We start from the raw sequence: 13,739 nt of genomic DNA, 5'->3' as shown, positions 1-13,739 counted from the left end.
GTCTCCAAAATGTAAGGTTTTTCTCAAAAGAAAAAAAGTCCAGTGTTGCTTTTGAAATGTAGTGCCATTTTGATTCCTGATCTTCTGTATGTGCCCCCCACCCCTTTTTTCTACTGCTGTCTCTGAAAGCTTTTAGAACCTTTTCCGTGAGTATATACTTTAGTGTGGGTCATTTTTCACCCTGTGTGCCTTACTCAAATGTCTAATGATCTTGGTTGAGGGACTGTTGTTTATTTAAGAGTCAGGCTCTTAAATACTAGTGGGCAATTCAGTGCATGGTGTTTTTGTGGCTTCACTTGTCTCCTGCAGCAGTGGGAGTGGTTGTTGCTTAAATGCATGGTGCTGGAGTAAGGATGTCTGTGTCCTCCTAATGCAGACTTTTAACAGTCCCCGTATTCTCAATTCCGTACCTCATCCTTGTCTGCCATGGTATCTGGTTTACATTCTTAGCCTTTCTGAAATTTAGGGGATAAATCCACTTGGTTCTTTTCAGTACCTCCCTCTCCAACACTTAGTTTTCATCTTCCTTTGTTTTGGTAACTTGTCTCCTTTGCTTCTCTGTTTGTCACTGACAACTTCCAAATTTTATCTCCATCCAAGATATTTTTCCCTGAACATCAAAATCTGTATCTATTCAGTATCTTTATTTGGATAGTAATGGCATATCAAAATTAATATATACAAAACCAATCTCTTGTGCTCGCTTTGGCAGCACATATACAAAATCAGTCTCTTGATTTTCCCTCTCAAACCTCTTTCACCCTTGGCTTGCCTTTATCAATTAGGGGAAGTTCCGTATTTTAAGTTGCTTAGGTTAGAAACCTTGGAGTTGTCTTTGACTGCTTTCTTTTGTTCTCATGGCATGTGTATTCATCAATAAATCCTATTCACTTAACTTTTAGAATACGTCCATTTTACCCCCTACCCCGGGCCACCTTCCTGGTTTCAGCCACCATCATCTTTCTCCTTTCTCCTAGATTATCATAGTAACTTCCTAACTGGTCTCCTTGCTTCCACTCTTGCCACTCTCCTCAGCACTGGAGCCGGGAAGGTTTTTTTTTTTTTTTTAAAGTAGGCTCCATGCTTAGTGTGGAGCCCATCATGGGGCTTGAAGTCAGGACTATAAGATCAAGACCTGAGCCCATATCAAGGTTTCGACGCTTAACCGACTGAGCCACCCAGTTGCTCAGGGAGATCTTGATCTTATTCTTATTCTTATTTATTTATTTATTTATAAAGATTTTATTTATTCAGGAAGATCTTTTTTTGTTTTTAAGATTTTATTTATTTATTCATGAGAGAAACAGAGAGAGGCAGAGACACAGGCAGAGGGAGAAGCAGGCTCCATGCAGGGAGCCCAATGTGGGACTTGATCCCAGGATTCCAGGAATACGCCCTGAGCCAAAGGCAGTTGTTCAACGGCTGAGCCACCGAGGCATCCCAGGAAGATCTTATTTTCAATGTCAGATCATGTCATTTTTCTGCTCAAAACCATCTAGTGTTCATCTGCTCCTTCCCCTTCCTTCACTTAGGGTCAAGGCCAAAATCCTTAGAGTTGCTTGCAGGGCCCTGACGAGACTTGCTTCTGCCCTTATTCTCCTTGCCTTTTTTCTTACTCTTCCCCAGGTTCACTTTGCTGGATAAACACAGCAACCTCCTCAGTGGTCCTTGAACGTGCTGCCATGTACTCTGAGGGCTTTTGTCCTTGCTATTTTAGCTGTCTGCCATGCTTTCCCCAAGTACCTGTGTGGTTTGCCCCCGTACCACCTTCAAGTCTTAGATTGCACCTGAACCCCTCCACATTCCTTAGCACTCCCCCCTTCTCTGCCTTCCCTTTTTCTTTTTGCTATTTATAACTTTCTGATATGCTCTGTATAATTTGCTGTATACTTATTGCTATTGTCTGTCTCCTTTGACTAGAACATAAACTGCCTAGGGAAGGGGTTTTTAATTTTGGTTACAGTTTCTCATTCAATAACTTTGTGTGGGGATCCCTGGGTGGCGCAGTGGTTTGGCGCCTGCCTTTGGCCCAGGGCACGATCCTGGAGACCCGGAATCGAGTCCCACGTCGGGCTCCCGGTGCATGGAGCCTGTTTCTCCCTCTGCCTGTGTCTCTGCCTCTCTCTCTCTCTCTCTCTATCATAAATAAATAAAATTAAAAAAAAAAAAAACTTTGTGTGAGTAAATGTATCATAGTTTATTTCTTTTAATTTGATAATATAGTGAATTATGTCATCAAATTTTTTTCCAGTGCTCAAACATCCTTGTATTCCTAGGATAAATGTCACTTCAACATGATACTCTTTTTACACATACATTGCTGGGTTTAGTATGAATCATTTTTTTAGAATTTTTACATCTTTATTCATAATTGATATATCTGTAATATTTTTATTTCAAACCTTATTCTGTTTTGATATTAAAACAAGCTGTGGTGGTTTCCTGCTCTTGATTCTCTGCATTAGTTTTAAGACAGATTTGTTCTGCTAGTAGAATACATATGGCATATAAAATCTACTGGGCATGATGTATTTTATTTTCAGAATGTGTTGTTTTTTATTGTGAAGTATATAATTTACACAAAAGAGAGTATATACAAAGTTTGTGTTAAAGAGTAGCTGAAAAATAAACTGCATGCTCCCATATTCACCAGCCAGCTCAGGAACAGAACACTCTTTACACTCTTTGAAGTCTCTGAGCATATCCCTTTCTCTCCCTGCTGAAGATAACCAGTATTCTGATTTCCATAATCCTCATTTCCTTGCTTTTGTTTCTAGGTTTGCCCACAGGTATGTATTGCTGAACATGCATTTTTAAAAATAATCTTTATGTGAATGGAATCCTGTATTTTTCCCTGAGTTGCTGCTTTTGCTTACCATTTCTGAGCTTGAAATGTGCTGGTGCATTTAATTGACATAGATCATGCTTTCTGCTATGTACTGTCTTATGGTATAAATATGCCTTGATTTATTTGTCCATTTTCCTTTTGGTGCATATTTGGGTTGTTTCTAGTTATCTCTAACAAACAAGGCTGCATTGAGTATTTCTGTACGTGTCTCCTGATACATGTGTTGAGTAGCTTCTCTAGAGTACATATGTTGCTGAGAATGAGACCAACCAGTAGGTTTTGCACCTGATCATCATTACAGGAAATACAGCTGTTTTTCAAAGTGATCCTATGAATGTATACTCCTTCCACAGTGTATGAGAATTCCTGTTGCTTCACAGCCTGAGTATTGTGGATGTAAGATAGCATTTTGTGCTTTTTTTTCCTGTTCTTAAATTGTGGCATAATTTACATACAGTAGAATTTACCTGTTTTGATGTACTAATGTACAGTTCTGTGAGGCTTTTTAAAAGTTCATTTGATTTTTTTAAATTTAGGATTATTTATTTATGAGAGCATACACAAGCAAGGGCCAAGGAACAGAGGCAGAGGTAGAGCAGGGAGCCCAATGCAGGGCTCTATCCCAGGACCTTGGGATTGTAGCCTGAGCAGAAGGCAGACGCTGAGTCACCTGGGTGCCCCCATTTGATTTTTTTAGTTCACATTTGTTTTGACATTTTATTGGGGTATTTAAAGATATGCTATAGTGGCTTGAATGCAGTTGCTCCAGTAAATGTTGGTGTTATGCTTCTCTTTCCCCCAAAAATTCAGCTTTACTTTACTTTCACATACAGTAAAATCACCCGTTTTAGGTTTTAGTCTTCTGGATTTTGACAAAACTATGCCATAATTAGCATTTAGAGCAGGACCATCACCCCAGAAACTTCCCTTATGTCGTTTTATAGGCAGCTCCTCTCCACCCCAGCTCCTGGGAACCATTGATTTGTTTTTCTATCCTTGCAGTTCTGCCTTTTCCAGAATGTCAAATAAATGGAGTCATACATTATGTAGCCTTTTGAATCTGGCTTCCTTTACTTTGTATGAAGTATTTGAGATTTAGCCGTCTTGTAATGTATATCAATGGGTCGTTCTTTTCTATTGCTGAAAAAGTCCCATTGTATGGATCTACCACATTTTGCTTATCCATTTTTCAGTTGATGGATGTTTGGATTGTTTACTCCTTGTGACTATTAAGAGTAATGCTATGAATGTTTGCATACAAGTCTTTTGGTGGACATTTTCATTTTTCTTGGGTAGATACCTTGGAGTAGAATTGTAATTTCTGTTTAACTTTTCTAAGAAACAGCCAAACCATTTTCCAAAGTGGCTATACCATCTTATTTTAGTTTTTAGTTTTTTTTTTTTTTTTAAGGTTTTATTTGAGAGAGAGAGAGTGCATGAGTATGAACAGGGGAGGGGCAGAGGGAGAAGCAGACTTCCTGCTGAGTGGGGAGCCCGATGTGGGGCTTGATCTCAGAACTCTGGGATCATGACCTGAGCCAAAGGCAGATGCTTAACTGATTGAGCCACCCAGATGCTGCTCCTACATTTAAGTTTTTTTTATTCTTAAGTAAGATTTCTTTTTTTCCCTTGGCAGTTTTTTTTTTCCTGAAATCTGCTTTAGTATTGATATAGGTGATCCAACTATTTCAAAATTAGTTTTTGTATATTATATTTTCCCATCCTTTTACTGTTTCCATTTGCCATTTTCATCCTCTAGAAGAACCTCCTTTAGCACTTGTAGTGCAGAGACAAGTTTTCGTAGCTTTTCTTTGTTTGACAGTTTTGATTTTGCCTTAAAGGATATTTTAGCTGGATACCAATTTCTAGGTTTAAAGGTTTTTGTTTTGTTTTTTTCCTTTCAGCATCTTAAAGATACCCATCCTTTATCTTTTGGTTTGCATAGTTTCTGACAAAGTTGTGGCAGTTCTTATATTTATTCCTCTTTTTTCTTTCGAAGGCTTTAAGATTCTCTGAAAATTCTTCTCTGTATCCTAAGTTTTGGCAATTTGATTGTCATGTGACATGGTGAACTCAGATTTGTGGGTCAAATAGGAAATATTTGTAACCATGAATTCTTCAGGGTTTTTTTTTTTTTTTCCTGTTGTCCTATTTGACAACCTTATATTGTCCCACAGATCACTCAGGCTCTGTTAATTTTTCCAGTCTTTTTCCTTTGTGCTTCATTTTAGATACCTTCTGTTGCTACTGCCCTTTTCTACTGCACTAACTTGCTGTTAATCTCAGGCAGTGAAATTTTCATTAGATACACTATTTTTTATCTTTAGGAATTCCATTTGTTTCTTTTTTCACATATATTTTCTCATGTTGTCTCCTTTAATCCTCAGTCATATTACATGCTTTTAATAGTAGCTGTTTTAAGTCTTTGTCTCTTAATCCCATCTCCTCTGTTGTTTCTCTGTCTGTTGCTGTTGACTGACTTATTAGCCACATAAAATGTGCTTATTAGTCACATTTTACTGCTTACTGGCATATATAAGGGGTTTTGTTTGGATGCTGAACAATGAATTTACATTTTGGATGCCACAATTTATCTTTCAAGAGTGTGGGGCTTTATTTTGAGGGGAGGTTAGGTTACTCTCTTGAGGGCTTATTTTTAAGCTTTGTCAAGGCAGGTTTAGCTTTTAAGGGTAGTTTAACTCTATGACTAAGGTATTTCCCCACTGGGGTCTCTACTATAAATGCCTCAGATGTTTAACAATGTCCCTCCCGTCTGGCTGGCTGTTAACTCTCTGTCCCTAGGCTTTCTCCTCTGGGAATGAGTTATTCATTGGCCTGCCTGTGGAGTTTCAGCCTATACATATGCAGATTTCTGAAGTCTTCCTACTTAGGTTCCTCCTGTCTAATTCTGCTGTGCAGCTTTCAGCCACCTTAGCCTCCCAGAACTTTGATCTCTGTCTCAGTTCTGGAAAACTGCTCTGCTCTGCGTGGGATTCCCCCATTCTTCCCTGTTGTCTGCATTGTACTTGCAGGCAGAAAGCCAGGTCAGTTGCAGGACACTGTTTTTCTTCTCTTAAGCATCAGTCTTTTTTTTTTTTTTAAGATTTTGTTTATTTATTCATAGAGAGAGAGAGGCAGAGACACAGGCAGAGGGAGAAGCAGGCTCCATGCAGGGAGCCCCATGTGGGACTCGATCCCGGGTCTCCAGGATCACACCCCAGGCTGCAGGTGGCGCCAAACCGCTGCGCCACCGGGGCTGCCCAAGCATCAGTCTTGAGTGCCTGTTTTCTAACACTGAAAACACTTGTTTCATGTGTTCTGTCCAGTTTCTTAGTTGTTTATAGTGAGAGGGTAAGTTCAGTTAATCTAGTGTGGCCTAGAGCAAAAGTTTGCTTACTTACACATGTACAAATATGTGTGTGTGTTTTTAAGGCAAAAGATTTCATGAGTTCTGATAATCTCAATTCAAGTTCAAGATATGTTTTTTGCTTGAATTTTTTCAGTCTTAATATGTGTTTCTTCTTTCTCTCATGTGGAAGTTCTGGTTCCCAATAAAACCACATACTCTGGGCAGCCTGGGTGGCTCAGTGGGACAGCCCGGATGGCTCAGTGGTTTAGTACCGCCTTCAACCCAGGTCATGATCCTGGAGACCCGGGTTGGAGTCCCATGTTGGGCTCCCTGCATGGAGCCTGCTTCTGTCTCTGCCTCTGTGTGTGTGTGTGTGTGTTTCATGAATAAATAAATAAAATATTAAAAAAAAAACCACATACTCCCTCATTTACTCCTTCTGGCAGTCTCAGAACAACAGTACCAGCAGCACCAACATCAGCAATATGATTACTCTAAAGTGGTTTTATCGTTGTTGGCCTTTGGGTATATCTCATGAGACTGCAATTTAAAATCACTCAAAATAATTCCTTTGTGGTTATTCCATCAACTTGATACGCAGTTTGGTTCATTACTTTTATCTGTTTTTTAGTTATATTGTAGGGTGAGAAGGATTGCTTTTGTAAATTTTAATTTTGGGACATCTGGGCAACTCAGTCGGGTAGGCATCCAGCTTTTGATTTCAGCTCAGGTCATGATCTCAGGGCTGTGGGATTGAGCTCAGTGATGTGGTTGGGCTTTGCTCTCAGTGAGTAGTCTGCTTGAGATTCTTTCTGTCTGGGTCCCTCTGCCCCTCCCTCCAACTCTCATGCATGTGTATTCTCTTTTCTTCCTCTAAATAAATCTTAAAAATTTTTTGATATTGCTCTATAATGATGTAAAATATGTGTGGTTAGATATACTGCACAATGTTTATTCAGTGAAGTCTAGCTCCTATCCCTTGCATGTGTTCCTTCTTTCCCCATGGGTGTTTTCTTGTTTTTAGTTTCTTTCAAGAAATCTAAACAAATGACACATATGTATTTGTATCTTCTTCATTTCTTAAAATGGCACTTTGGGCGAAAAAATAAATTTCCCTCTACCCTTCCAGGTTCTTGGCTGAGATACTCTCTATAATAAAAAGAGATTAACAGGAGAAAGGCAAATTTAATTTAATTTTATATGTACGAGGGCATCCGAAGATACAAGACCCAAAAAGTGACGTAAGGGTGGCAGCTTTTGATAATTTTTAGACAAAGAAGCAATGCACTTGTGAAGAATTGACAAGACAAGTCTGGGCTTAGGGTAGCAAATTAATGAAGATGTAACACAGTTTGTTTATACAGCCTTTTGGGCCCTGAATTTCCTCTCTCTGGCGGTAAGGATGCCTTCTACTCTCTAGGTGCCAGAAGGGTACCTGTTACATGGAGAATTTATTTCTTGCTTTCAGAGGGACAGAGGAGGGTCAGAGTATTCTTCTGTACCAGCTGTTTCTCAGGTAACTAATTCAGAGTAGTCCACATGCTGGACACATCCTGCGTGGCCTGCCCATCAGCAACACACACATTTTTCCCACTTTACTTTTTTCACTTAGTGGTATGTCCAGATTACCTCATAGCTGTATATAGAGAGTCTTCATTCCTCTTTACAGTGGTATAGTTCTGTATTTTGTGGATTTACCATTGTCAGTGCTAATCAAAGTGTTATTCATAGAGCAGTGTCATTTTGTAAACTTTCATTCCTGTCTGTAGTAAGTACAGAATTTGGGAGTATTTAGATCAGTTTGACATTGCTGCAACATATGAGCAGGATTGATAGACTCATTCTATTCTAGAACACAGTGTAGGTCAGCTTGGGTAGTTTTCAAGCTTGCATAGTGAGTCATGTGTACTGGTCATGTGCCAGTAGACCACATGTTGATCTTTGATAGGTTAGGAGAAAAAACCCAAACTGATTCTTTAACCCAGAGAGATTGAGAGAGAGTATATTTACTCTATATACCCTATTGGTGAACATAACGCCATGAGTTTTGACATGTATGCTTTTATATTTTTCTAGTTCTAAATATTTTGGGATTTCTATTATGAAGGTTCATTTAAAATTCATGAATTGAAAAAAATTCATGAATTGAAGTGTTTTTTCTCTAAATTTTTACGTATATATTGTGTCCCCCTCCCATTTTATTAAATCAGTGTCAAAGAATTGGTGTGTATGTTTTGTATTCTGTTGAAACTTTTCTGGCTTAATGTATGGTTGGGTTTTTAAGTATTTAAGATATGTTTTAGTGGTATTTGTGTTTTTAACTTTTCTATTTCTGTATCATAGTATTCTATATATGTATTATCAGTCCAGTTTTTTAAGTTTTTAAATCTCTATCTTTAATTTTTAATCTGCTTTATATATCCATTGGAGAAATAGTCCCTTTTAATTGTGAATTTGCCAGTTTTTCCTTGAGATCAGATAGCTCTTCCTTTGTATATTTTGAGATATTATTTATCTTTAGTTATGTATTATGGTTTAGTAAGCCACACCAAAGCTCAGTATTTTAAAACAATAACCATTTTGATCGTGTCCCATGAATCTGTGGATTGACTGGGCTCAGTTCTTTGGCTCTATGTGATGTCAGGCTGGTGTAGCAGACATGTCGGGTCTGTATTAGACTGAAATGTCCAAGACAGCTTACATGTTTGGCAGCTTGGCAGCAGTGGCTGGAAAGCAGGGCTTAGCTTGGATGTTAGGATGGCTGGGCTTTCTTTCCATGTGGGGTTGGAGGTTTTCCCTTTTCCATGGCCCTTCCTGTGCTGTTTTCTTGGCAGGTGTATCCAGCTTTCATCCATGGCAGCTCAGGGCTCTCAAAAGTGCAAAAGCAGGAATTGCCAGGCATTCCTAAGACTCAGGCGAGGACTAGTATAGTTGTGCAAAGCATATCAAGGCATCAGTTCAGATTCGGCAGGAGGGGACTATCCAAAGACAGAAATACCAGGTGACTTTATTCATTGGCGCCATTTTTGGAGACTAGCTATACCACAGTGTGCCTGCAGATTTTTTATTGTTACAGCTTTTTGGATTGCTTTGTGTATTGCTAAAAAAAATTCCCCTTTTTATCCACAATAATGCTTTTTACTTTAAATTCTTTTTATCTTTTGGGTGGGATATGTTTGCTGTATCCTCTTCAGGTCTTTTATTTTGGATGTGTTACTACTGCTTTGCTATTGCTTTTAAAAAGCTTATAGCTGAGGGCCACCTGGGTGGCCCAGGGGGTTAAACATCCAATTCTTGCTTTTGGCTCAGGTTGTGATCCCAGAGTTGTGAGATTGAGCCCCACATCAGGCTCTGTGCCAAGTGTGGTATCTGCTTTGTCTCCCTTTCCACCCCCCATGTGCATGCGTGTTGCATGCTCTCTCTCTCTCAAATCCTTAAAAAGCTTATAACTGAATTAAAATACTTGGTTTCGAATTTCCATATTTAATAAGTGAATTATTGTGATTGCTAATATATTTTATCTAATGTTTTCTTTTAAAAACTATGCTTTTTCTTGCATTGTTCCTTTTCACTTAAAAGTTATTGTCTCTTTTTTTTAAGTGGTGGTCAAATACACATAACACAGAATTTCATTTTAACCTTTTTTTGGAGGGGGTACTTTTTCTTCTTCTTCTTTTTTTTTTTTTTTAAGATAAATGTACTCTTGAGGAGCCTGGCTGGGTCAGGTGGAAGAGCATGTGACTTGGGCAGCCCGGGTGGCTCAGCGGTTTAGCACCGCCATCAGTCCAGGGCGTGATCCCAAAGACCTGGGATCGAGTCCCACGTTGGGCTCCCTGCATGGAGCCTGTTTCTCCCTCTGCCTGTGTCTCTGCCTGTGTCTCTGCCTCTCTCTGTGTCTCTCATGAGTAAATAAATAAAATCTTTAAAAAAATTTTTTTAAAAAAAGCATGTGACTTGATTTCAGGGTCATGAGTCAAGCCCCACATTAAGTATAAGAGATTACTTAAATGAATAAAAACCTAAAAAGCAAAAGATAAGTGTACTCTTTTTTTTTTTTGAAAGATTTTATTTATTTACTTGAGAGAAAGAGGGGGAGAGAGCATACACAAGTAGGGTGAGGGGCAGAGGAAGAGGGATTGGGAGAGAATCTCCAGCATACTCTGCACTGTGCCCAGTGAGGGGCTGGATCTCATGACCCTGAGATCATGACCTGAGCCAAAACCAAGAGTTGGACACTTAACTGACTGAGCCACCTAGATACCCTGATAGATGTACTTTTAATCCCCTTTACCTATTTTACCCATCCTCCCACCCACCTCCCCTCTGGTAACCATCAGTCCGTTCTCTTAGCTAAGAGTCAGTCTTCTGGTTTGTCTCTTTTTTTTTTCCTTTTTTTTCTTAAATTCCACAGGTGAGTGAAATCATACAATGTCTTTCTCTCTTTTTCACTTAGCATTATACTTTAGCTCCATTACATTGCTGCAAATGGCAAAATTTCATTCTTTTTTTGGCTAAATAACATTCCATTGTGTGTGTAATATTTCATATTACAATATAATAATACAATAATATTTTCATATTATATAATATGGAAATTCGAAACCAAGTATTTTAATTCAGTTACGTACACACATATATATATACCATTCATCTATCAGTGGACACTTGGGCTGCCTTTATAATGGCTATTATAAATAATTCAATAAACACAGGGGTGCATGTATCCTTTCAAATTAGTATTTTTGTATTCTTTGGATAAGTACTCAGTAGTATGATTACTGGATCAGAGGGTAGTTCTGTTTTTAATTTTTTGAGGAACTTCCATACTGTTTTCCAGAGTGGCTGCACCAGTTTGCATTCCTGTCAGCAGTGCACAAGCGTTCCTTTTTTTCCACATCCTCTCTAGTACTTGTTTCTTGATGTTTTTGACTATAGCCATTATCACAGGTGTGAGGTAATAACTCATTGTGATTTTTATTTGCATTTCCCTGATGATGAATGATGTTGAGCATCATTTTGTTTCTTTTTTTTTTAAGATAGATTTATTTATTTATTTATTTATTCATTTATTTATTTATTTATTTATTGTTCATGATAGACACAGAGAAAGAGAGAGAGAGAGGCAGAGACACAGGCAGAGGGAGAAGCAGGCCCCATGCAGGAAACCTGATGTGGGACTCGATCTCAGAACCCTGGGATCACACCCTGAGCCAAAGGCAGATGCTCAGCCACTGAGCCAGCCACCCTCTGCCCATTTCTTAATTGGATTATATGGATTTTGTTGTTGAGTTATGTGAGTTCTTTAGTATTTTGAATACTAATCCTTTATCATCTATGTCATTTGCACGTATCTGGTCCCATTCAGTAGGTTGTTGCTTAGTTTTGTTGATAGTTTCCTTTGCAGTGTAGAAGCTTTTTATTTTGATGTCATCATTCGAGTAGTTTATTTTTTTTTGTTATCTGTGCCTCTAGAGAAATGTTGGTACCATTGATGTCAGAGAAATAACTGCCTCTGCTCTCTTCTAGGATTTTTATGGTTTTAGGTCTCACATTTAGGTCCTTAATCCATTTTGAGTTTATTTTTCTGTGTGGTGTAAGAAAGTGGCCAGTTTCATTTTTTTGCATGTAACTGTCCAATTTTCCCACCACTATATTTGTTGAAGAGACTATTTTTTCCCTCTTGCCTTCTTTGTTGAAGATAAATTGACCATATAGTCCTGGGTTTATTTCTGGGCTTTCTGTCCTGTTCCGTTAATCTGTGTCTGATTTTGTGCTAGTACCATACTGTTTTGATAACTGCAGCTTGTAGTGTAACTTGAAATCTGATATTGTGATACCTTCAGTTTTGTTCTCTTTTTTCAAGATTGCTTTGGCTCTTCAGAGTCTTTTGTGGTTCCATACAAATTTTAGGATTATTTATTCTAGTTCTGTAAAAAACGCTATTGGTATTTTGATAGGGATTGCATTAAATCTGTAGATTGCTTTGGGTAGTGTGTCTTTTTAAACAATATTTGTTCTTCCAATACCTGAGTATGGAATCAACCAACCTACCTTCCTTCCTTCCTCCCTCCCTCCCTCCCTCCCTCTCTCTTTCAGGTAGTCTCCACACTCAGGTTGGAGCTCAGTGCAGGGCTTGAACTCGAGACTGTGAGATGGAGACCCAAGCTTTGATCAGGAGTCGGTTACTTAGCCAGCTGAGTGACCCAGGGGCCCCTGTTACGTTTTTCTATTTGTGTTGTGTCCAGTTTCTTTCATCAGTGTTTTATAGTTTTCAGAATATAAGCCTTTCACCTTCTTGGTTAAGTTTATTCCTACATATTTTTTGTTTTGTTTTGTTTTTGGTGCAACTGTAACTGGGATGTTTTCTTAATTTCTCTTTCTGGTGCTTAGTGTATAGAAATGCAATAGATTTCTGTATACTGATTTTGTATCTTGAGAACTTACTGAATTCATTTATCAGTTCTAATAGTTTTTTGTAGAATCTTTAAGTTTTTTAAAAAATTCATCTTCTAGAACTTTTTCTGAGTTTATTATTATTATTATTTTTTTAGTAACCTTTATACCCAACGTGGGGCTCAAACCTACAATCCCAAGATCAAGAGTCACATGCTTCTCTGACTGAGCTAGCCAGGCAACCCTAAGGTTTTCTATATATAGTCCTGTCATCTGCAAATAGTGCTTCTTCCTTACCAATTTGGATGCCTTTTATTCCTCTTCCTTGTCTGATTGCTGTGGCTAGGACTTAGAGTACCATGTTGAATAAAAGTGGTGAGAGAGGACATCCTTCTCTTGTTCCTGACCTTTGGGCAAAAACTCAGTTTTTTACCATTGAGTATGATGTTACCTGTGGGTTTTTCATATATGGTATTTATTATGTTGAGGTTTTTTTTCCCTCTAAATCCACTTTGTTGAGGGTTGTAATGAATGGATATTATACTTTGTTGAATGCTTTTTCTGCATTTATTGAAATGGTCACATGGTTTTTCTCCTTTCTTTCTCTTACTGATGTGAGATATCATTGATTGATTTGTGAATATTGAACACCCTCGCATCTCAGGAATAAACCCTACTTGATTGAATTATTGAATCAATAATGAATTATTTTATTTATTTTATTTATTTTATTTTTTTGTGAATTATTTTTTTAATGAGTGGATTCAGTTTACTGATATTTTGTTGAGGATTTTTGCACCTATGTTCATCAGAGATATTGGGCTGTAGTTTTGTTGGGGGGGGGGTTGTAGTATTTTTACCTTGTTTTGGTATCAGGGTCCATTTTAACAATTTTTAAGTATATGTTTTTGTGGGATTAATATGTACACTTCTGTTGATATGCCACAATCACCACCATCTATTTCCAGAGCCGTCCCCACCTGAAACTCTGTACCCATTAAATACTAACTCCTCATTCCCTCCTCCCTCAAGTTCCAAGCAACCACCATTCTACTTTCTTTTTATAAATTTGACTACTCTAGGTACTTCATATGAATGGAATCATACAGTATTTGTCCTTTGTGACAGGTTTATTTCACTACCATAATG

At 38.2% G+C, this 13,739-nt stretch overlaps 1 protein-coding gene across 2 annotated transcripts in view; it reads left to right on the top strand.

Annotated features, from left to right (window-relative positions):
• ASXL1 (ASXL transcriptional regulator 1) overlaps positions 1-13,739 on the top strand; it is an 80,419-nt gene that overhangs the window by 18,106 nt on the left and 48,574 nt on the right. The window lies entirely within an intron of this gene.

This window comes from Vulpes lagopus, chromosome 18 (assembly GCF_018345385.1).
Source record: "Vulpes lagopus strain Blue_001 chromosome 18, ASM1834538v1, whole genome shotgun sequence".
NCBI lineage: Eukaryota > Metazoa > Chordata > Mammalia > Carnivora > Canidae > Vulpes > Vulpes lagopus.
The sequence above is the reverse complement of the archived record's forward strand: the minus strand, read 5'-3'. Positions and strand labels throughout refer to the sequence as shown.